This window comes from Chrysemys picta, chromosome 15 (assembly GCF_011386835.1).
Source record: "Chrysemys picta bellii isolate R12L10 chromosome 15, ASM1138683v2, whole genome shotgun sequence".
In the NCBI taxonomy this organism is placed as follows: Eukaryota; Metazoa; Chordata; order Testudines; family Emydidae; genus Chrysemys; species Chrysemys picta.
This window is the reverse complement of record NC_088805.1, coordinates 29,937,318-29,961,830: the sequence shown is the minus strand read 5'-3', so window position 1 is coordinate 29,961,830 and position 24,513 is coordinate 29,937,318. Positions and strand designations below refer to the sequence as shown.

At 51.4% G+C, this 24,513-nt stretch overlaps 1 protein-coding gene across 7 annotated transcripts in view; it reads left to right on the top strand.

Moving 5' to 3' along the window:
• CMKLR1 (chemerin chemokine-like receptor 1) overlaps window positions 1-24,513 on the top strand; it is a 65,591-nt gene that overhangs the window by 21,669 nt on the left and 19,409 nt on the right. The window contains exons 2-3 of one of the 7 annotated variants that reach the window (XM_065568810.1): window positions 1-21,794; window positions 21,844-24,513. The exon at window positions 1-21,794 is cut by the window's left edge and continues 9,547 nt beyond it. The exons of 1 other annotated variant lie outside the window; for it this stretch is intronic. The gene's annotated coding sequence lies outside the window, so the exon portion shown is untranslated. 5 more of the 7 variants (XM_005298575.5, XM_005298574.5, XM_065568811.1 and 2 more) reach the window with 5 other exon arrangements.

Genomic DNA, 24,513 nt, shown 5'->3' with positions numbered 1-24,513 from the left:
GTGCAGCTGCCCCGGACCTCGTGGGGCTGGACCTTTTGGGGCTGGGCAGGCCGGCAGGCCTGACCCTGACCCTGCCACACTAGGCGGTGGGACAGCCCAGACCCCTCCACGCCAGACAGCTGGGAACCTGGTGGACCCCAGCACGCAGGCTGGACTTTAGCACACAGCTGAGCTGGGCCGCGGCTGTGTGCTAATCGGGCCGCGGGTTGAGACCACTGGGCTAGACAATCACTATAGCCCCTTCTGGCCTTGGAATCTATGAATCTACTGCCTCACACAGCCGAGTGAGGGCTGCGGCAATCCAGCCCCTCGGGGCAGGATGCAGGTGAGGCAGTCTAAGGTGCATGACTAATGCAATTTATCACATGGCTGCCATGTGCAAATCATTGAGTTAGCCCTCCTACCGCTGCTACCAGTGCCCTTCCTCCCACAACCCCCCCAGCAGTTCATTGCTCCCTTCTTCTCTATTTCGATCGTGTAGCCTGAGCTATCACTGATGTGTTCATTATATTGAATCCCCAGTTATCACTTTGAGGGTGACAGGTTCTTGTACCAAGCTCAGGCCCAGTACATTTAAACGATTATGTAGTTGGGAACCCCGATGTGCACAGTTGCAACAGTCACACTATAGGGACTCCTCTAGATTTACATATAGTTTATGAATACATTTAGCACAGTCACAACCACCCCCACTCAGGAAGGTAGATCGAGATACTGCAGAACGGACCCATATACTCACATCATCCCTTGCAGAACAAGCTGAAATGTGAGCCATCGTCTTCCTCATCACCATCACCTTCTCCCTCATCGCCAGTGGCATCATTTTGGCACCTCCCAAGGACTGCATCTCCTTCTCCTACCGCCGCTAGGCTGGGATACAACTCTTATAAGATGTTACGCTGATGCCGCTATGTTTGATGCATATTCAGTAGAGGATTTCCCCCTTTTCCTCATTTGTATTTCCTCACCTTACTAAGGTTGGAGTTTCTTCTGTAGATTAGTATATTAACCATCTCAACTTATTATCACATACGTCAATTCATTACCATGGCCCTCTTGTGGTTAGGTGTCTGAGGATGTGGCGCATGTACGTATTATATATGTCAACTTGACACTTTTGGGGTTGAAGCATGTTCCTGTGGGCAGAAATTTCCCTTAAACACTCTTTTCAGCTCTTCAATACTTGGGGTTTCCATTGGGCTGTTTATCTGTGTAAAGTTTATCTGTTCCAAGTTCGTAGACCTCAAGCCTTTATGCTAGCTGCTGAAGCCAATGTCTTACAGGATACAGGCCTGTAGGTTCTTTGTGTTACTGCTGAATATAATAAAAGCCAAATATAATTGTGACACATGGCCAAAAAGCTTTAAACATCCTGCAGGAAGAATGACTCAAATTCAACCCTTAAAGTCATGTGGGGAGATAATCTTTGTGTTTTTTGTGTATTTACATGTATATGGGTAATGGTCAACAATGTAATCAACAGTCCCTGTCTGTGCTGTATTCTGATAATTCAGAGATAAAAAAAAAATCCTAGCATTTAAATGAATTGTAAACACAGGCTATCTCTGTATTCATCTCTCTTTGAAATGTATAGCAAATCATCTGTGAATGGTGGAGGAACAAGCCAATGGCCTTATGTTAATTCATATAGCTAAGTGCCGGTGATGGACCTCCTTCAAATAGGGTTACCATACGTCCGGATTTTCCCGGACATGTCCGGCTTTTGGGGGCTCAAATCCCCGTCCGGGGGGAAATCCCCAAAAGCCGGACATGTCCGGGAAAATCGGGAGGGAGGGCTGGGCCGGGGTCGCGGGGCCGGGCACGCGGTGCCGGGCCGGGGTCCAGGGGCGCAGTGCCGGGCTGGGGCCGCGGGGTCGGGCCGCCGAGGGGGTGCGCTGGGCCGCGGGGCCGGGGGGGTGCGCTGGGCCGCCGGGGCCGGGAGCCAGGGGGGTGCGCTGGGCCGCGGGGCCGGGAGCCGGGGAGGTGCGCGGGGCCGGGGGGGGTGCGCTGGGCCGGGCCGGGGCCGCGGGGCCGGGCCGCCGGGGGGGTGCGCTGGGCCGCGGGGCCGGGAGCCGGGGGGGGTGCGCTGGGCCGCGGGGCCGGGAGCCGGGGGGGGTGCGCTGGGCCGCCGGGGCCGGGATCCGGGGGGTGCGCTGGGCCGCCGGGGCCGGGAGCCGGGGGGGTGCGCTGGGCCGCGGGGTCGGGCCGCCGGGGGGGTGCGCTGGGCCGCCGGGAGCCGGGGGGGTGCGCTGGGCCGCGGGGTCGGGCCGCCGGGGGGGTGCGCTGGGCCGCCGGGGCCGGGATCCGGGGGGTGCGCTGGGCCGCCGGGGCCGGGAGCCGGGGGGGTGCGCTGGGCCACCAGGGGCCGGCCGGCAGTGCTGGGCGGGCCGGGGGTGGTCGGCCGGGGGCCAGGGCCGGCACCCCAGGGCCCGAGCCGACCCAGGCTGGAGCCGCCGGGGGGGCCAGCCTGGGCCGCACCTCCTCCCCCCCACACCCTCCCTTACCTGCCCAGGCTTCCCGCGAATTAAATGTTCGCGGGAAGCAGGGGAGGGGGCGGAGACTTTGGGGAGGGGGCGGAGTTGGGGCCGGGGGAGGGGGCGGGGCTGGGGGCGGGGCCAGGGCCCCGTGGAGTGTCCTCCTTTTGGAGGCACAAAATATGGTAACCCTACTTCAAAGTCATCCCAATTCCCTTTTGTTCCCCGAGGAAATCCCAACTCGTCAAAGAGGACATGAAATTGTATAAAAGAGCCTTGGGTCCTGATCCCGGTTAATCTCGGATCTGCTTAAACTTCATCAGGGGAAGTTTGAGTTGCAAGATGAGATCCCAGTTCTGCTGGTACAGCTCGAATATGAGATTGGACATTGGACTATAACCTATGAACTATTTCTGAAAGAACCCTTTGCAACTACAAAGCTCACCATCTCTGCTATGAATCTGAATCTCAAGAACTGAATTCATGTCCGTCTGTATATTGATCTTTTAACCATACTCTCTCTCTTTTGTTTTTTAATACATTTTAGTTTAGTTGAAAAGCATTGACTGTAGCATGTATTCGGGTAAGATCTGGGATATTCAATAACCTGGGAGGTAATGTGTCTGATCCTTTGGGATTGGTAGAACCTTTTCTTTTATACGATGAAATAAGATTTTCAGAAATCATCATCATATTTGACTTGGGTACCTGGATGAAGGCCTGAGGCTGGGTCACTTTAAGGGAACTGTTTTGTTGGCTTCTGGGTAACCAGTGCAGTAGTAGAGAAGCTGTTTTATGCTGGCGTGGTACATTTAAGTATTGAATTATCCACCAGCTTTGGGGTTTGTCTGCCCCATTCTTTGCAGTTCACCCTAATTGAGTGACCTCGGCTGACTCCCCACTGGGACCCCGGTCACAATAATGCAAAACAGTGAATATAATAAAGGCAAGATCGCCCAGTGGGTGACAATGGCAAGTGCTCTGTGTTTGTGCAATGCCTTGCAGAACGGAGTCTTGCTGGGTATGTCTACACTGCATCTGGGAGGAGGCAGATGTGCAGATGGTTTGTCTTGGGCTGGAGCTCAGCCACTCAACCCTGGGGTGGGGAGGAGAAGGGGATGGCTTGAGAGCCTGCATGCCAGCCCGAGTCGCAACCTCGAAGCAACATCTGCACAGCTATTTTTATCACGCTAGCGCAAGCCCCACTCACACAAGTCTGTGGCCATGAGCTGGGAGACTTCCTCCCAGCTGCCATGCAGACATGCCCGCTGGGCCCTGGGGGCACTACCACAATACAAATGCTAAGTAATGACAACCAGAAAAGCCGTCTGAGAAAGTCAATCTGAAGCAGAAGTCGCAGAGGAAACTTTTTGAAGTCAGATTTCAAGAGGGGAAGTGACTCAGTGCCTTGGAAAGAGATGGGATGGTTGGGAGACTACCAAAGAGAGGTGGCAGCCTCACACACTGGGATCAGAGATTAATTGCTTAATTCTAGCCAGATTAGAGAAGCTGTACACATTCCTCTTGAGCCTCGCTCTAACCACATCAGGGACGGGAGGGGCTCCGCTTTGGAGGCCTTTGGACCCTATAAGCCACCATCAAACAGAACTCAGAGTATGTCACATTTTTGGCAAGAATACATGAGGCCCAGCTGATTTCTGTCTAGGGTTGGGTCACCGGCAGGACTCCTGCCAATTTTGCTAGATCACTGTGTTATTTTCAGATGTTGCTTTAAGAGGAAACCCAGCCAAAAACCCCATCCTGAGATTTTGGTGTGGCTTTTTTTCTCTTGCCTTAAGATCAGATCGGAAAGGCACTGTGTGCACTTATGTATGTGTGTGTATCCAGGTATGTGTATGTCTCTCTGTTGAAGGGCCATAGAATGCTTTTTCCCCTGGAGAAGGTGCAACATCAGAAGGTGCAAGATAAACCTTAACCAGCTCTTTGCACGGTGCTGAATGCCTTCTCTCCTTCGAGGGGCCGACCTACCCAGAGCTTTGCTGCAGCCTATGGGGAGCTGATTCCATGTGGCAACTCATTGATGCAGTCGGTGAACTCTGCGTAGTTTCATCCTGTCTTTAATACCTGGCCCGGGCAGTCCAAGGAGAGAGAAGCAGGCCCAAGGAGGACAGCGCCAATCAGAAGGTACTGAAACATTTTGAAATTGGACCAAAGGGACAAGGATGGGGTGGACTAAGCTGAGCTGCCCTTCCCACCCTCCTCCCACCTCTGAATTTCTCTGCAAACCCCGTGTCCTCCATTAGATGTGCCAGGGTATTTTACGCAACAAATCCTTAAAGAGCTCTTTTACGCCCTTAAACCATTTCAAAATAAATTGGTGCCGGCAGCCCAGGGCTCCTGACGCCTAACCCCGCAATCAGCACTGAAACTTGCTGACGGGGACACAGCTATTTAGGTCGGAAGCTCCACAGGGACCTAATCAAATGGCAGGGGAGGGGGGGGATGATTGGGCAGCTGCAATTCGATTTGGAGAGATGCATGATGAGGAGGAATGATCTAAACTTCTCCCCTGTGCGGAAAGGGGCTGAATGAGCAGGTGCCACAAAGGGGAAAGGAGCTAAGAGCCCCCTTTTGAGAGCTTGATGCAGTGGCCTGGCCGGTGTGCAGAAGCTAGAGTAGAAAATAGGATGCTCGGATGTGTTACCGGTGGGACGGAGGGTACTATCAAGGCATTTATAACATGATGGTGTGTCTGCTGGGGGAGTGCCGGGTTCACATTCAAAAGCGATAAAGGAGATGCTAAGAAACAGTTCAGAGGGACTTAGCAGGGGCTCTTGTGAAAGACACATTGTGATCTTGATTTTGTTGTTTTACCCTAAAGAGGAGAGAAGAGGTGTCTTGACAATAATAAACCCCAGTTGTGTGGTTCGGGCTAATCTCCCCTGTAACATGTGAGCAAGGAAGCGCGCAGTGAAACGGAAAGGTGGTACATTTACAGTTCGGGCATGACTTCTTGTACAGCCGACCTGTGGGACTCCCCGCGACAGCAGTCCATGGAGACTAATGGTGTCAGGACGTTTTTTTAAAGGCCTGAATAGGTTTGTGGTTGTTAATAGTATTTGCTGCTGCCTGAGTTTGACCTATGGTGGAAATGCAGTTGTGACTAATTGGGGCATCTAGATGCTGAGTACCTTTGAAGTTATTCAATAGATCGCCATCCCATAATCGAAGTCCCCCAGGCCAGAGCATCGCAGCGAGGGGCAGGCGTCCTCTGCACTTGTTTGGCCGGGCTGTGTTCCCACGCGGCTGGCTGCAAAATAAGAACCGGTATACAATAGATATGAGAGCAGATACCCATTGGTCTGGTCTGATGTCATTCTAGATGTCTCTGATGTCTAGAGCGATATTCTAGAAACAAGGCGGGTGAGGTCGTATCGCTTACTGGGCCAACTTCTGTCCGTGAGAGACACAAGCTTTCGAGCTTCCCCAGAGCTCTTCTTCAGGCCTGGGAGCCTACCACAGCTATAGCAATGCTGCGCACAGCGATGAGTCTGACAGATTTATTTAGAGCCTTTTCACAAATGGATTAAAGTCGATCCCTAGGAATCAGAGATTCATTACAGCAGCAGAGTGAGCGGTTCCACGAATCCACCTCCTGGGAACTCCTCACAGTCCTGTCTGTCTTGAGAGGAGCACTCCTTGAGAGGAGGGACCCCACAGACAGACACTTCCTCCCAGCCTAGGGCCCTCTTCTCCTAGACACACACTTCCGCCAAGACGATGGACTCTTGTCTTCTTCCTGCCCTTGCATCCCTTATCGATGAGCCAGCTGAGACCTAGCCAGCAGCGCTGGGCTGTATTGACATCTATTTTTCTGTCTCTAATTTACTGCTCCATGTTCTCTCATCTACCTGCCTGACGTCTAAGAGGAAGGTAGTGTCATGGGGTAGGGGTACTAGAACATTAGAAAACTAGAAAAGGGGGAATGAGATTGGCTGGGTGAAGAAAGTATTCAGCTCTCTACCTGAGAAGCATGTCATCTTTCAATGGCCGGGTGGTTGCAAGTGAAGGCCAGTCATTTAAATCGCTGCAAAAGTCTTGAGCAAAATGGTAGCTGGAGGCAACAGGAAGATGTTGACATCAACCTACAAGAAGTCAGTGCATGTTCCTAACTTGCCACAGCAGATGAAGGTCATTCCACACCTGCTGGTGCTCCCTGATTGGGGCAGGGAAGTCTCTCTGCTGAGTTCTTGTGTGCCTGGCAACTGAACCTAGAGATGGAAAGGTCCAATGAGATCCATTGTCTGCCCAGGGTGTGTTCAGGACTCATTCCCTACTCTCCAGTGTTCTGTCCGGTCTAGTTCGAAATGCCCCCAAGGGTTGAACTGATTGGATCTCACGCCTAAGCTATTCCCTTGTAAATTTAAATGTTACAAGACAACTGTGCAGGTAGACGAGTTTGCTATGCACCCCTTTGGCATTTCTGCAACCTTCAAGTGCATTCTTGCCAAAATTCTGTTCTCCTTTCTCCAGAAGAAACTCCAAAATTACCGGCCGCGTTAGCAACTTTCCTCCTGATTTAACTTGGGGTGGTTTTGTAAGAGGCAATTGTGAAAGAATAAACAGGACTGACGCTAGTGTATCGGATTCCTCTTTTCGAGCATTGGGCTCGCTTTGGTTATGAAGGATCCAGTGCTGGGGTAAGAAGTCAAATCTTGCTGTGTTCAGCAAGTGCGGGTCCTGTATCAGCAGTTATCAGCCCAGCCCTTGCTAATTGCTGCTTGACGACTATAACAATGTCTCATGGAGGGTGAAATTCACCCTCTGCAAAGGGGAACAAAAGGCTCTGTGCACTATTCAGGTGGGACTTAGGTGTGGCAAAGACATAGTGCAGGCCCTCTGAACAGGAGTGAATTTCATGCATAGCCCTAAATAAATAGTGGTGGCATGAATTGCGCAGCGTGATGCCGCTGATTCTCTCTGGGCCTTTCCCCAGTGTCTTTTTGAGTCTCATGGGTTGGTGGCGGCGGTTGTTTTGATTGGCAGGAGTATTGGTGTCTGGTTTTCTCTCTTTATTTGTTTTCAGAATTATTCGCTCCTGCAAGCCACTCCCTTCTGCCTCTAGGTCTCCAAGCCAGGCTCCTCTCCCTCGCTGATCACAAGGCAATTCCATTTACAAGATGTTACACGAAACAAAACTGGGCAGGGTCTAGTCCCCCTCTCCTTGTCCGGCAGCAGCCTGGGGTTCCTCGGAGGCCTCCCGGATTTTGCCATGGCGCTCACAAGCTGAGATGTCACAGCCGCAAACCTCCAGTGTAAACAGACCACACACAAACCCAGCAAACCCAGAGACGTGTGGCCCACTCCCACTGCTCACCGCACTGCCTCCAACTCTGCGGCCTAGAATGTGCCGACGCCCACGTCGGTGCCATAGCTCTAGGAATTAAAATAATGTCCTTGAATGAAGTACTTGTAACTCAGCTCTACTGCATTCTCCCACCCCCCGCCCGCCCCTGCCCCATGAGCCACTGAACATAAGAACATTAGAACAGCCAGACTGGGTCAGACCAAAGGTCCATCTAGCCCCGTATCCTGTCTTCTGATAGTGGCCAATGCCGGGTGCTCCAGAGGGAATGAACAGAGCAGGGAATCATCCAGTGATCCATCCCCTGTCACCCATTCCCAGCTGCTGACAAACAGGGGCTAGGGACACCGTCCCTGTCCATCCTGACTAATAGCCATTGATGGACCTATCCTCCATAAACTTATCTAGTTCTTTTTGAACCCTGTTATAGTTTTGGCCTTCACAACATCCCCTGGCAAGGAGTTCCACAGGTTGACTGTGCGTTGTGTGAAGAAATACTTCCTTTTGTTTATTTTAAACCTGCTGAACCGAGGAATGACATCAGACCACTGCTCCGTGGGAAATCTTCTATCCCCCGAGGGGAACTATCCTTCCACTGCTAGGTGCTAAGTCCGTAGACAGAAGTCTTTGGGGGCACAAATTGTACTATAGAACAGGAGAGAGCTATCCAGGTCCTGACGCGTGACCGTTGAGGTGTGTTTCTATTGCCTCCTGGAGCTGTGCTGAGGTTGCACATGTTCATGTACAGTCTTCTTGCTTTGGTTACTTGCTCCTTACTCTCTATGTTACCTCACCCTTGTTCCTGTGTTAGTATTACACTGCCAGGCTAGTGGAGGGACCGTGCTCCAGGCTCTGATCAGAAACATGACCAGTGGCCTTCCTGAGTCCTTAGCATTGTGCACACTGAGCTTTGGAGACAGCTGACACCCTGATTTACGTCCAGGGAGGAAGCCAAGGCTGGCTAGGGAGTTTCTCTCTCTTCACTGCTAAGAAATCTCAAATGTCCCCAAATTGCTGGCAAGACTTCTGTCACTAATGGAGATCTAGGCACTGGCTGCAGTCGGAGAACGTTCCGCTCATGCTATTCCCTTCCACTGCCATATTTTGCTCGGCGTTTCTCAGAAGCGGAGACGGGTCCTGGCAGATTTGCCCGGACAGACTCCCTGTTCCAAAAAGCCCAAGGGAAGAAAGAGTGGTTTTGTCAGCCAGCAGCCTTCTCAGCAGCTGTTAGCACCTCTCAGTCAATCTGCCAGCTTGGGAATGCTTCCCCCAGGAAGGGCACTTCAAGGAGCTGCTCTGTGCAAAGCTAGTGCAATGTCTGGGAGCCATCCCCTGACCAGACCTTTGGAATAACTCGAGAGAACTGCCCCACCCAGAGAATCCTCGCCAGGTTTTCCCGGAGCCCTGTGGGGCAGGCACAGGGCATTGGCTGTTTGGGAGATTACCCAGGCAGGTGCAGACATGACAGATACGATTCATGGTTTCTATAGCAGGCTACCAACCCACCTCAATGCCTTAAGAGTCACCTAACAGGATGCCACATTTAGTACCGCTGCTTTTATTTAGGGTGACCAGATCACAACACTAAAATATTGGGAGACATTGGGGTGCTGTCAGCCCCACCCACAAGCCCACCCCCACTCCTCCTAGGCTCCGGCCCCAGGTCCCGCTCCCTCCCTGCTCGGCTCCCTCCCACTGCGCCGTTCCTCATCCCCTGGCCCCCTGCTGGCTTGCTGTGTCCCTCCCTCAGTCCCCCACCCACCACTCACCTCCTCACCCCACCCCGCCTGCTTGCCGCTCGCTCGTCTCTTCACCCCCTCCCCACCCCGCCACTCACCCCTACGGTGCTGACTTCCCCTCTGCCGGGTAGGTGCTCGCCCCTCACCCCAGCCCTCTTCCCGCTCAAGCATCCACCCTCACTCCGCCCCCATTCCACCCCCTTCCCCAAGTCCCCGCCCCTGCCCTGCGTCTTCTCCACCTCCTCCCTGAGCGCGTCACGTCCCCGCTCCTCCCCGTTCCCTCCCGGAAAGTGCTAAGTGCTGCCAAACAGCTGTTAGGCGGCAGGAAGCGCTGGGAGGGGGGAGGAGCGGGGACGAGGCACTCTGGGGGGAGGGGGAGAGAAGGAAATGAGGAGGGGGGAGCTTGGCTGCAATTTTTCCCTGTGGGTGCTCCAACCCTGGAGCACCCACGGAGTCGGCACCTCCCTCCCACTCGCCTCCTACCTGAATATCGGGACAAATGGCGTCCTGATCATACATTGATCGGAACGCGGGACAAGGGTTAAATATCGGGACAGTCCTCATTTTACCGGGACATCTGGTCACCCTACTTTTATTTGAAATGGAAAATAAAATTAGAAGGGATAAAATCTCAGTATAACGTCTGATTAACCTGGAGAACTACCTCCCTCCTGATAGTACGCTGACAAACGTCTTGGTGAAAAATAAAGCGAAGAATTAGGCTTTTCGGAATAAAAATAGCCCCTGTAGTTAGGTGCTCAGAGACTATGGGGATGAACGCAGTATAAAAATGTAGTTGGCTGGTGTAGTTCTATCAGGTAACAAATACAAGAGCTATTAACCCTCAGACTTCAGGGCAAAGGCTGTTCAACCCCTGGGTCAGGAAGTGGATCATGCATCAGGGGATAATAGTTCAGAATCAGCCAAGGAGGTGAAGTTGAGGACTCGGAAAAACTGGCTCGAACGACCTGAGCCGGGGATGTTTTTATCAACCTCGTTTAGATGAGGTGCAAGTCTTGAGAGCTGCCAGGAAAGTAATTATCTTTCCCATTTTCAGCACTGCTTTGGTTTGCATTTGCAGCCCTCACCTGTAAATTGTGCCAAGGCAGCACTATTCCTCTGGTTGTTTTAATCACACTTTAAGATCTTCCCCGTGTATCTGCTGGAACAGTCCAGCCCTGTGATGGATATAGGGCTGGAGGATTTAAGGAGAAACCTAATGGGCTTTGAGGAAGTTCCAATGCGTGGCCTACAGCAGAATGTCTGGGAGGAAGAGCTGTGCGCTGAATGCTAATTTAAATGGACACCATTATTGTTGGCGGGGTTTAGGACAAACTATTCACTGCATTGCCTGAGGAAGGTTACATTTGCTTGAATAGGGTCAGCTGTGTTCTCTTTGACTTGCCCATGAAGGAGGAAGGACTGAGACATGAGCAAATGGCTCCTGCGATATATTCCGCATACTCTACATTCAGGAGAAAACAGAACTTTTAAAAAAAATCAGGGAGTCAGATTAACAAACCCAATCCATTTATGACTATTTAAAATGATGAGATGCTTTTTCCTCCCAGTTACGGAGTGTCAGAGCAGAGGGCTGGGAACCAGCACTCCTGGGTTCCTTTCACAAGGCCACCACTGACTCATTGTGTGGCCTTGTGCAAGTCACTTAACTGCCCCATGCCTCAGTTTACCCATCTTTAAAAGAGTTACCTGCCATCCCAGTAGCACTGTGAGGCTTAATGTTTGGACAGCACTGCAAGTTCCTCTTCATCTCTCTTCTCTTTTCCACTTTTTCTCTCCCTCTCCATTTGTCTTTGTTTCTTTCTATCTTTGTCTTTTTTAAAACGTTGGGTAGGTTCTTGATACAGTGAAAAAAACCCCACTTTCCTTACGTTCTTACCATGTTCAGGCTGACCTTATCTTTGTCTGTGCGTTCTCCCACAAGGGGGAAATCCTGGCCCCACTGAAGACAATGGAAGTTTTGCCACTGACTTCAATGGGGCCAGTCTGTCACCTGTGGCTTTACATGAAATGCTTTCTATGTTGTTGAAGAATCACAGAACTAATAACAACTGTTTCGGGGATTTGGCTACTTCCCTGGCAGTGGGAGAGTCTTCGCTACAGAACATTCGCTACCCAGGAGTTCAAGATATGGGATTGTTTGTACATCTCCACTGGACTTTATTTTTCTAATTATGAGGAATACAAGCAGGGACTGATGTGGCTGGATAAGAAAGGCCCTCTAGAAATTCAGACCGTTCTACGCTATTAAGCTCTATACACTTGGACCGGGTCTGCAGCAGGATTTAAACAAAATTTTTTCTCCTACCCACTTCCTCTTCCTGTTTTTAAAAAATGTCCCCTGGTTGTGGATGGAGGGCTGCCTTCCCCTAGGTGGACTAGATCAGACTAGTTTATGTGTACAGCTGTTTATCTCCAGCAGATCAGCACATTGAGTTTATGCTTGTTAGAGGTGAAGACCACAAAATGTGTTTGCCAGGCTGCACAGACGCAGAGGGCTGCCAGAGGCGGTATCTGTGTGCACGAGCAATGTGTCACGAATGGTTACGCACTGGTTAATGCTACAGGGGAAATGCTACTGGTGATTTGTTGGTGTAACTTGGGGCCTTTGTTCTGCTCTGGGTTAGAGATGGGCAAACAATGGAGCAACCCACCAGATCCCCTCAACATTTGGAGGCTGGGACTGAGTTCCTGGAGCCGAACCCACCTCTGTGGTTTTGGATCCAGCTCAGAACAATCACTAGAGAACTCCAGGCAAGAGTGTGAAAAGCTCCCTGATGGGATGGCACTATATGGGTGGGGACGTCCTCTCCCTTTCTGATGTTACCCACAAAATGCACCGTAAGGACATAAAAGGACTCGGATTAAGCTCGGCCCAGCTGCATGCACTCATTGTAGTGTCCACCACTGGCCAAGACCTCCAAGAGCAGCTTGTCAGAGTTTGGCGCCCTCTGACCCAAACCCGGGACCTACCCTTGGCTTGGCTTGGTTTGAAGACCAAACTCCGAACTCCAAGCTCAGCCCTATGTGGCTCTGAGCCCCTCTTCCTCTTTGGCTCAGCCCCACCATAACTGAAACATGCCAACAGTAACTTCACTGTAGCCATGGAGTGCAAGAGCATTGTGGGTAAACAGATGCAAACGAGCCCACTGAACAAAAACACATTGAATTGGCCATGGCTAATGCTTGCTCACACGTATAGTGTGGTTCTTTGTCACTGGCTAGTGGCTTGACTAATTAACGAGGTTTATGCTGCTGCCTCTCAGCTAATGAACCTGGTCCTTAAACTCAGCCACTTTAATAACAATCCCTAGCTCTTATCTAGTGCTTTTCACCTGTAGCTCTCAAAGCGCTTTACAAAAGAGGTCAGTACCAGTATCCCCATTTTACAGATGGGGAAACTGAGGCACAGAGAAGTGACGTGACTTGCCCACTCTTGCCCAGAAGGCCAATGACCAAGCCAGGAATAGAAACCAGGTCTCCTGAGTCCAAGTCCAGGGCTCTAGGCCCTAGGGAGTCTTTTACTCCTGGAGATGGCAGCAGCAGTCCCAGAGGTGACTCAGCCGGGGGTGTCATTACAGGGGGTGGAGAACAGCTGCTTCCTTTGCCTTGGTGGGAGGTCTTTTTATTCCGTGCATTACTTCAGACCCGCCAGTGAGTGGATGCAGCTGGGCAGAGCTCAATCCCGCTTCTCTTTTATGGCCCTAAAATACATTTTGCGGGTAACGTCGGAAGGGGAGATTATTCCCCCTTCCAATCATCCTCCTCCTCCCCCCACCACAAAAAGCAGTGAAATAAAATCCAGCTGGCCAGAGAAGGCCGAACGACTGGGGTGATGAGGTCATCAAACGCAGACAGACGGCAGATGGAGTCGGCCCGCCCCGGCGAGCAGCGCCCTCTGCATTCATCGCCTGAACCTTCTGCCCTGGTTTGGAGGTGTAGCTCTACTGAAAACAACCAGAGCCCGGGGACTGATGCAGAAACGCATGCCCACATTTTGCCGGGGCATCTTGGCTTGCCGAACGGCAGCCCCGTTCGGAAAATGCAGACCGTGCTCTCAAAGGGATTCTTTGTCTTCACAGCGAGGTCAAGATTAACCTCCCCATGCTTTTCACACTGGGGCCTGCTGCTGTCTGTGTCCCACGCCCGCGGTGACGCCCCGGTTGTGCCCTGAGGAATGCCAACTGCTCCAAGCACTGAGCAGGTTCCTCCCCAGCCTCTGCAGTTGTGTGGAGGATGCAGTTTTCTTCTTCGAAGAAGGAAGTAACCTGTGTGTCTCTCCGCTGTGGTTGGGAGCGGGGGACAGAACGCTCTCCTGTCGCTCGGTGAGTGTGACGGGAAGGAAGGGGGACTTTCCACACTTGTGTACCAGGCTGCCGGAGAGATCCAGAGCTCTGCGTCACCCGGCCAAAAGCGAGCTTCGCTGGTGCTTAGACTGTGTGTCAGCTTCCTGTCATCCCCTCGAGTCTTCCCCGGCCCAAACCTCACCTAGCAGGTCACAGTTAGTGACCTCCAGCTCCCAAGCTCCTCAAAGCTCTGAAATGCAAAGCCTCTACCCCTGTGGGTTCCCAGCAGATATTAAGTCTGCTGCTCTGCTGAGTCAGTGCATTGCAACGTGTTGATTCAACTGGAGTAAATACACCCTTCCCGTCAAGCACAGCACTGAACTGGCTTGCAGGAAAAGTGAAACCACTTTGGGATCACTTAAACTGTGCTCTTTTGTTACCAAACGCAATGGGTCGCAGCTCTAGAAATGTTCAACCTTGCGTTTGGGGTCTGCGTGTCTTGGGAGGGGTGGGCGAGAGGGGTGGGTTTTCTTTGTTCCCTTGTTGTTGTGTCAGGGATAGGACCCCGCAGGGGATGCGGGGAGCAGAGCTCTACGCAACCTTGGCCTGGAACGGCCAAAGTCCTTAGTCCGAGCTTCACCGGCGTTCACAAACCTCAGCCCCTGCTCGCTAAGTTGTGTCTGGGATTGTGTGCACCGCTGGGACGGCACCTCCTTTCCAGGGTCCCTCCCTTAGTGCCCCCCAAAAGCTCCAGGACTGTGGAGATGAGGAGAGGAGGTACCTGCTGAGGAGATGGGGTGGCTGAGAGGGGAAAGGACAGGGTCAATAGCATGGATTCCTTTGGAAGTTCCAGTTGGTGGAGTTATCAGTCTAGGTTACTTATATATCCCCGCCATGCCCCCGTGAGGCAGGGCAGTGCTATCATCCCCATTGTACAGATGGGGAAACTGAGGCAGATAACATATGACTTGCCCAACATCACAGTCTCCTACGTCCAAGGGTCTCTCAGAAAATACCAGCTGAGAAGTTTCTTGAGTAGCCTGGAAGGAATGGGTCAAGCTTCCTCCTGCCTGAGATTTTGGGGGGAGGGCAATGTCCGTTCTCTTGTGAATAGGGCTCGTGTTCTTCATGATCTTTTCATGGGTGGATGGTGCTGCATGTCTGGCTTTGACAGAGGTGGGCTCCATCTGGGTTCTCACCAATTCACCTCCTGAAAAACGCCTGCTTCCTTTGCCCAGCGACCGCTGAGATGCAGTGATGGCCTTCAGAAAAGCATGCGGTAGGACTGTGTATCACAGGAGATGTTCCATTTGGTAGGATAAGCAGCACAGGGAGGAGGTCTGAGTTAGCTGTTACCACCCAAGAAAGCGATTGTGGAGTCACTGTAGATTGTTCTCTGAAAACATCTGCTCACTATTCAACAGCAGTCAACAAGGCTAACGGAATGTTAAGAACTATTGGGAAAGAGACCGAAAATATCATATGGCCACTATCTAAATCCATGGGGCACCCATACCTTGAGTATTGTGCCCGGTTCTGGTCGCCCAATCTCAAATAGATCATAGTGGAACTGGAAAAGGTTCAGAGAAAGGCAACAAAAATGATCAAGAGTATGGAGCGGCTTCCATATGAGGAGAGATTAAAAAGATTAGGGCTGTTTGGCTTAGAAAAGCTTGACTAAGGGGCGATATGCTCAAGTTCTATAAAATGATGAATGGTGGGGGGGAGAAAGTGATTAGCGAAGTGTTATTTACCCTTTCCCACAATACAAAACCCAGGGCTCACCCAATGAAATTAATAGGCAGCAGGTTTAATACAAGCAAGAGGAAGTATTTTTTCATACAACACACAACTAACCTGTGGAACTCATTGCTGTGTGATGACCAAAAGTATAACTGGGTTCAAAAAAGAATTAGATAAGTTCATGGAGGATAGGTCCATCAATGGCTATTAGCCAAAATGGTCAGGGATGCAACCCCATGCCAAAGGCAACCCTAAACCTCTGACTTACAGAAGCCAGGAGTGGCAGATGGGTGGATCATTCCATAATTGCCGTGTCCTACACACTCCCCTCCCAACTCCGGAACCGGCCACTGTCAGAATCCAGATTCTTGACATCGTCTGATGGACCATCATCTGACCCAGTACGGCAAGTGTGGTGGGATTTTCCCACCCAGCTATGTTCAGAGGTGTTACAGGTTCATGACATGGCACCTATTTTCACTCTTGGGTGTCAGTTTTTTAAAATAGACATAGAGTCACCACATCCTATTGCTAAATAGCACTTCCTCCTTGTGTTTTTTTTTTTTTTTTTGTATTTTAGAAAGGAGAAGCATTGACTTAGCTAAAAATCTATCAGCTGCATGTGCAGAAATTACAGAACCCATGAGTCAGTTTTGTATGTAACCCTAATTGTTCAGAAGTGCCGGACAGATGTAATCCTGACTCAATTTGTATGTGGATTTAGAACTCTGAGATTACCCAACTGATCACACTCAGACCAGGTAAATGTATCCCCATTTATAATATAGATTCCTTTCTGATTATTCACAGGATTGCTTCTCTCATTGGCTCGCTTGGATAGTGAGTGGGATCTAAGAGGGTATAAATCCTGGGGAAATGCTTTCTTTGCAGAGACCGTGTAGGAAAAGTTTTATGGCATTTGCTGTTACAAAGGGATGGCCGGGAAACTCAACAGCATTGGCAGGAGCGGGTACTGCGGTGATTGTTCTGGAATGATTGAGGGGTGTTTTTCCCATGGTGGTTGTGAGAATGATTTTGCTGGTTAGTCAAGTTTCCCCAACTCAGATTCTTCAGAGAGTCTTTACATGCATGTAGTTCTGCAGCAGAAGGCTCTGTGCCTGGCGCTGGAGCACTGGGCATTGTACAGTCACTTCGTTGCATGTACCTTTCTGCTTGTGCTGGAGAATGCTAGTTTGCTCACCCTGAAGTTTCTTACAGACTTTCTAAAGTAGGGCATAGAAGAGTCATTCTTTAGAATGAAGCAGGTGGAGAAACCTCGCCAGAGAAGCTAGATTGGAATAGTTATTCTTTTCGATAGCACGGCCACATCCTCATCGGGGGTGGCTTGGCAGCACTGGTTAAAGCAAAACCAGACCGGCGCATGCCTTGGCTCAAAAGCCCATCCTCGAAAGTCTCCAGAGCCTTGAGAACGTCCCACAAGGCTTATTTTCATTTTCGCAAGTGGTCCTGCGAGTTCTTTTGGAGGTTGTGGGACTCTGGAGTGAAAGCCTGAGCTCATGAGCTCTTCAGCCCACGTTCAGGGCCAAAGTAGCTCAGACGTGCTTCGTTTCAGCTGTCTGATGCTCAGCTGAGCCGAATCTCTACCGCTGGTGAGATTCACCCATCACCACCCTAGACCCTTGTCTTTTATAATCACGGTTCTTCTTCGGCTGCTTTGGCTTTCTGTTGAGAGCAGCGATCTGCTCAGTAACTAACGCTGATGGAGAAGAGGGGTGGGATGATCCCAGACTGAGGCTTGTAAACACACACAGTTCTTTGCACTGGGTTGGATCTGGATCATGGCATTTTGCCAAAGCCCTGGGTAGGGGGCAGCCTGCAGCCGTCTTGACCCAGGAAGCCACATTTCTCCCGTTCCGACCGAGGATTGCTCAGACTGTTCCACCCCTCTGTGGCCAGCTCTGCAGGCGAGTTTGGAGGTGGGGATAATATGTCTCTCTCTCCTCTCCCGACTCCGGTGGGGGGAATTGCATTTTAGTGGGGCATGGAAGGAGCAGCCTCTGCAGTGCCTTGACAGCCGGGAGGCAATTGTCCCCTGTCCAATTGTGTTGGATGATTGGAGAGACTTCTTATGCCTCCCCCCCCCCCACGCACCCTAGAGCTAGGGACAGGCAGGTCCTCCGTGATAGTACTTAGCTCTTTGCCTTCCCAAAGCACTCTGTGTAGACTTTGGGCCATTCCCAGTTTGCCTGAGTCATAAACCAAAGCAGGACTTCAGGATCTGGCCCCCAAACCTGGAGGATCCTTTCAGAGTGAATTCTAGTGGGGGGAGAACACTGCAGCTCAGAGACCAGGGATGGCCATGCAGCGGAAAGCATCGGAGTTCTAGGCACCGCGAGCGAGTCGTGGGCCCACCCAGCACAGGGAGCCGAGAGGCAGCTGTTGTTTTACCAGCTATAGGAGGGTGGGGACTGGAGGGAGAACAGCGGAGCTTTTCTTTGCAATGGTTTGGCAGCGTGAAGCCACCCAGAGCAGCTGAGGAGGCTGCATGCAGCTGGGAGCTGCTCCCGGCTCAACCAAATTTCTCACGACTTGATTGTTCCTGGAGGGCCCAGCTCTCATGTGGGTTTTTCACCTTGACGAATGAGTCCCGGGGAGCTATTCTGGGTGCCTGATATAATGGAGACATCTCCTTCCCCTCAGCAAACAGTGACAGCCACAGGAATCACCCCCAAGCAGCCAAAAATACCACAGAGGATAAAAAGGCCATTTTCTTTTTTCATTTCTTTCTGCTCTGTCTCGGACATCCTGCATGGTTTGCAACAGAGGCTCTGCTCGTCTCAGTAGCCAGGGTGCAGTGATCATTTTGACTTGTCCCTGGGTCAGTCCCAGGGCAGGACTGAATTCCCTCCGGCCACCCCTTACAAATCTCCTGCAAGGCTGAAAGACTTCGCGTAAGTTCTTCAAGAAGCAGAATGGACTCAGTTCATCACCCGAGTAATGGTGCAGATGTGGTCATGAAAATGGCAGCAGTCTGCGTGCTGGTGCTGTTCCTTGCTCGCCTCACTGGAAGAGCGAGGAGGGCTTGCACAGTGGCTGAGGCATGGGGGTGGGGCATGCAGGTAGACAGGGAAAGAAAGGGGTAAGTGGGCCATGAAAATGGGGTTGTGCCCATCCTTGCACGCAGCAGTCTAAGGGGAGGGTGACTCCCTTTGGTGTCTACACTGAACTAGCCCATCTCCCCGGCCGGCTCTGGCTTGTTACTGCTTCCAGGGGGCATAGAGGGTCTGTGCTAGCACATCCAGACTTGCAGTGTCGCCTCCTGATTGCTCAGCATTTTATACTCCCGTTGCGCTGGGTCAGTGATGATGCCAGGGACGGGGTGGCGGAGAATCATGATGAACCATTGGGGGTGTATTTCCTGACCCCGGATCCTGACTTCACTTTCTCCAAATGTTCCTGTAAACGTCCCGGGTTCTGTCGGCGCTTGGGCCAATGAGCCAGTTCGCCAGAGTTCTCAGGGAAGCACGCATGGCGCTCCAGCGCCGTGCCACCAAAGAATCTCTTTGGTGCGCCCGGAGCATGTCAGCGTGGGAGAACGGCACAACAGCTGGGCAGGGGTCTCGGTGAGTCGCGATTCCAGACGTTACGGAACCACGCCGGTGACCCAGGCTCTCTGAGCTCCTGATCTAGAAGGTTGTCAGTGGGTGGTGCAGCGTCAGAAACCAGTGAGAGACCCAGAGAGCTTGGTAGGGCTCAAAGGGTTTAGAAAGGGGAAATGAACAAGTGAGGTTTGGTTTGGATAAGCTCTTAAAAATTGGCTGGCTTACCCAGACCTTTTTGGTTTAAGATTTTCAGATCAGGATCAAGGGTTGTTGTTGTTTTTCTGCAAGCTCTCCAGGGCCTCCTCACTTGGCCCGCTCAGCATGGCTTAATGGCCCTGGCAGGAGTTGTTTGTTTCTGCTGTTTCCTAACGCAGCCACAGGTGCTGCAGAACTAACAACAGCAGGAAGGCCCAGGTTCCCAAGGCCCTTAAGCATGTCCCTGACTTCGGCCCTGATCCTGCACCCTGGCAGCCAACGGGAGTTTTGTCATTGACTTTAATAGGAGCAGGACCGAGCTCTCTAAATGCATCAGTTGCCTCATCTTATTGACTTTGGTGGTGCAACTTAACGTTAGGCACGTGCTGAAGTACCTTGCGGAATCAGGGCCTGTGGCAAAGTAGCCACCCTAACCTGCCCCCTCCTGACTGGCTGTAGCATTGCAGCGCCTTTTGCCTCAGTTTCCCCCACCTTATTTTAGCCTATTCCAGATGTAGCAGCGCCCTGTCCCTCCTTACAGCGTCCTGCCCCTTCCAGGGTCACAGAGCCCTTTAGCCAAGTCCAGCACAAATGTATCCAACCCTTCCGGCCTGCTGGGCTCATCAGGCTGCCACCTCGGCACGGGCGTCAATCTGTTGCTATTGCTGTTCCCTGGTCCAATCAGTCCCCGCTCCAGGGGCTGGCACACTCCTCCCTTTCCTCGAGGTTTCCGGCAGGCTCCAGCTGGTTCAGGTTCCTAGAGACACGGCACTTCCCACCTGGTCTCCTCTCCCTAACTGAGCTCACCCAGCTCTTGCTGGAGACAGGCCCTGCTCTTACGCAGCTGGGCTTTATTTTTAATTCATCCTGGTCCACTCTCCAGCTTCCCCCCGTCTGGGTATTTGGTCTCCCAGGCCCAAATTCCCCTTTCACAACCTCTAGGGAGGTGGTGGGATCTCCATCCTTGGAGGTTTTTAAGGTCAGGCTTGACAAAGCCCTGGCTGGGATGATTTAGTTGGGGGTTGTCCTGCTTGGAGCAGGGGGTTGCACTAGATGATCTCCTGAGGTCTCTTCCAACCCTAATCTATGATTCTTCTATGAAAAGCAGCATCTTGGAAGTGCTCAATTTGGTGGAGAAAAAAGAGCATTTTACTGGCCTTTTTATAGGCTGCAGAATGCCAGGAGAGCCTCAAATTAATAGCAACCAGTATAGAAAAGAAGAAAAATGATAAAAAAAAAGAACTTTTATTATTTCAGAAACAGCCTTAGTCTCTTGGCCTTTCAGCACAGGACAGACAGACGCATAAGCATAAATTGCTGCTTTTCCCCCCAGCCTCCCAAGAATTTCCCCTTCTTTAAAATTAAATCTGTCAAATGAATATGAGGGGAATGGAAGCAAGAAAACAAAATTATGCCTCCATTAAATGGTTATTTTTAATGAGCCAAATGCTCCGCACCTTAATTTGCACTGAAGTCAATAGACCAAATCCAAGGTTCTTTACGCAGTTTGCCCAAGTAAGAGACTTAGTACAAGCTGACCAAAGAGCTCCGGATTTGACCCACCAGAAACGTCCCCTTTGGACATGCAGAGTGAGCTACAGAGACATCTGCATTCATGTCGGTGAGGCTACGCTAGGGAGATGATAGCAGGCATTTGAAAGGACTGTCTTTCCTAAGGCAAGTGGGAATCCTAGGCCCCCAGGCTTGGCAAGAGTTGTAACTAAGGGAACACCCAGAGAACAGCTGCCTATGCACATCAGGATGGGAGAAGCTATCGAACTAAAGGCAGCGTGGTTCAGAGGTTAGGGTGCTGGGCTAGTTCACTGTGTGTTGTTAGGCAAATCACTTAAACACTGTGCTTCTGTTTCTCTCTCTGTGAGATGGAGACTGTGACGGGTTGGATCCCCCTTCTGGGTGCCACCTGATGTACTGGGGTTTCACTGAGCCTCTCTTGCTCCACCAGCCAAGGTTCCCTCTCCCTGCTTTGCTGAATTAGGGCCACACCCCGCTGCAGACACAGACTGAAGTGAGCTCTGTGTGAGAGGGCTCCCCCAGCACTCACATGCACACCCCTCCTTTTGAGAGAGAAACCCAGACTAACACTGGCTTGCACTGCAGAGAAAAATCTGCACAGCACAAGCTCATAAAAATCTACCCTCTTTCTCAATGTGAAGAGAGCTGTGCACGACTTCCCCCTCCCCCCAGTTAGAAATTACATAAACTGGGTGTTATTATAAACAAGAAATAAGTTTATTAACTACAAAAGGTGAATTTTCAGTGGTTCAAGGGATAGCAAACAGACAAAGCAGATTACCTTAGTAGATAAACAAAAGCCACAGACTGATCTTACCACGCTAGATAGGCAGGATACAAATTAACCAATTCTCACCCTGAGTGATAAACAGGCTGGCAGATTCTTAAGGCACAAGTTGCCTGGGCTTTCCCAGGTTTTCTTACACAAGCTAAAGATCTTAGCCTGGGACCATCGCTTCCCAGAGTTCAGCCTTTGTTCCTCAGGTGATTTCAGGTGTGTTGTAGGGAGAGTGAGGTCCCCTCGTGTTGTCATTGTCCCTCTTTTATATCTCCCCCCCCCCCCACACACACTTGCTGGAAAGCTTTTTTGCTGTGACCCGTGTCAACCAGTTCCCATTGTCTGGAGCTATCTCTGAGAGGTTTCTATTGCTCACGGTTCCTGGGGTAATCCTTGTGCTTGTGCGCATTTCTTAATAAGCCATTAACATTGTCTGGCCTTATCCAACGTAGCCCATTTGAAATACAGAGACATGGTCAATATTCCCAGCTTCAGATACAGAAATGATACATGCATACAAATTGGATAATCGCATTCAGTAAATTATAACCTTTCCAATGATATCTTACAAGACCCATCTTGCAGAAAGTACATCTTAGTTATACCATGTTCCTATTATAACCATATTTCCATAACGACTCTGGGGTGTGACGTCACAGAGACAATGATACTTCCCAAGCGTTGGAAAGCCCCTGGAGAGTCTTCTCATTACACCTTTTCAGACTGACATGTGTGTGAAATGTGGGACCGCTCTCACTGTGGGGGCCAGGAACCAGCTCTGCACATTTTATCCATTTCTAGGACTGAACCGGACTCAGTACTTTTTAAAGGCCTGGAACGCTTCAGCCCACTTCAAGAGGGTCCTGAGCTGTAAAGTTAGGATCCAGATTGGGCCCCTCCAAAGGCCAAGGGATGCTCAGACCCAAAGGTTTGGTTCTGGCCCAGCTCTGCCCAGTATTTTTTTTAATTTCTCTGTCTGTGCCATGCTGGGCTCTGTCTGAAACAAGAAGTCCATGTAACCATAGTAACCATGAGCATGCTATTTTCATCCTAAATGGACCCCTCCCTCTCCCGGCACTCCTCACTCCAAGAGAGAGCACGGCGTGTAAAAGTCACCTCTGTAGCAGGCAACCTCTCTGAGAGCAAAATGGCCACCCCATTTTTAGAAACGGAGACGGCGCAATGCATGGAAAGCATCGCAGTCTCATAGATGCATGTACTGGCTTTGTTACACGGTCACACCAATGGTTATTCCCGAACGCTGGCTCTCCATTGTCTACAGAGTGTTGTCAGTTGGTTTGATTGCTAGCCACCGTTTCCCAATGCTCTGCAACCATAACACTTTGTCTAAAACCTCTTTTGGGGCATATTTCTTTTGCCCGCCTGGTGTCCTGCTCCCACCTGCTGGTTCACCCCAGGGCAATCGTTTCAATATATGCTGTTCCCAGAATCTACCAGTCCGTCTAGGTGCATCTTCATCAGTACTGCCTGTACTGCAATGAGAGGAGACCCCTGACCTGCTATCTGGACAAAGATTTGCAATGCAGGAAGAGCTGGGAGAGGCTGTCTAACTCTCATGTATTGGCCTACTCCTTCCTTAGAATAAGTCCATAGGCTTCTAGCGGTAGGGGCCTGAACGGTTACAATGCACAGAGACGACAAACGCAAGGGACGCTGGGATATTCCAGGATGAATCAGTTCCAGAACGCAGATCCCAGGGGCTGGGACTGTCCCTTCTGGGTCTACCCCTTCGGCAATGACTGATGCAGTGTGGGGATGGACAAGCCATCGCTGCCATCGGTGAGATTTGGCACCAACAGCCAAATCTCCCATCCGTATTGTGTGTGTGTGTGTGTTACGGGCACCTGCGTGAGTGAGCTGCCAGAGCTCACATTGGTGCCTGCATTATTATTCACCTCCCTGAGTTGCCTAAGTCTCCTGGGAGTTTCTCTCATTGAGCGCTGCAGTCTGTCTCCAGGGAGGGAGAGTTACACGTAGCAGCCGCGGCATACCCCACGGTATCAGCGCAGGGCAGAGTTTATCACGCTTGCGATCTGACCCATGTTTGAGGTTAAACAACAGGGCTATTTCCTCACAGCTTGCAAGCTCCTCCGAGAGAGGAATACTTGCTCCATCTGTGAGCTTGGCAGTGACGTTAAAAACAACCCCAACCCCGACGTCTTTCCAGCTGGCAGACGGGAGCGTTGGTAGGATCGAGAAGTGCTCAGCGACCGCTGGCTCTCGGCTGCACTTGGAGACGGGTGGGGCTGGCTGGTTCTCCCTTCGCTAGCAAGTGTTCCCGGGCAGGGAGCATATGGAGATTTAAAGCCTCCCAAATCAGAGCCGGGCGCAGCGTCAGGACCTGCTCTGCCTAGATAAATCGAGCGAGTCCTGCTCTTGTGCCTCCCTCGTAAATCAGGTCCTCTGTGGGCGAGATGGGCTTTCCGGGGCTGCCTGGTTCATTTATTGTTGATGTTCGCGCAGCCCGGTTGCTAGTTCAGGAATGAGTCCGTTGCCATCTAATTACAAGTTGGAGTCAGCCTGCGAGGGGGCCAAGAAAGGGTGGGTCTCCAGCTGTTGTGTGGGCCGGTCGAGCAGCCAGGCTGGGTGAGGAGAGCCGGAGCTGCCTTAATCGGAGTCCCCTCGGGTCTCTGGGCCCAGGAGTAGAGGGGGAGCAGCTCTCTGGCAGAGGTGCAGGGAAGGAGACCGAGTGCTGGGAGGGATGTGAAGAGGCCTTGGGAAGAGACGCACAGCAGCTGGAATGCGAACGAGAGCGAAAATGCAGGGGGTGTCCTTCTCCTCCCATAGCGGCCGCAGCACGGAGGCAGGGGAGCACCTGGCCAGCCAGCGAGCAG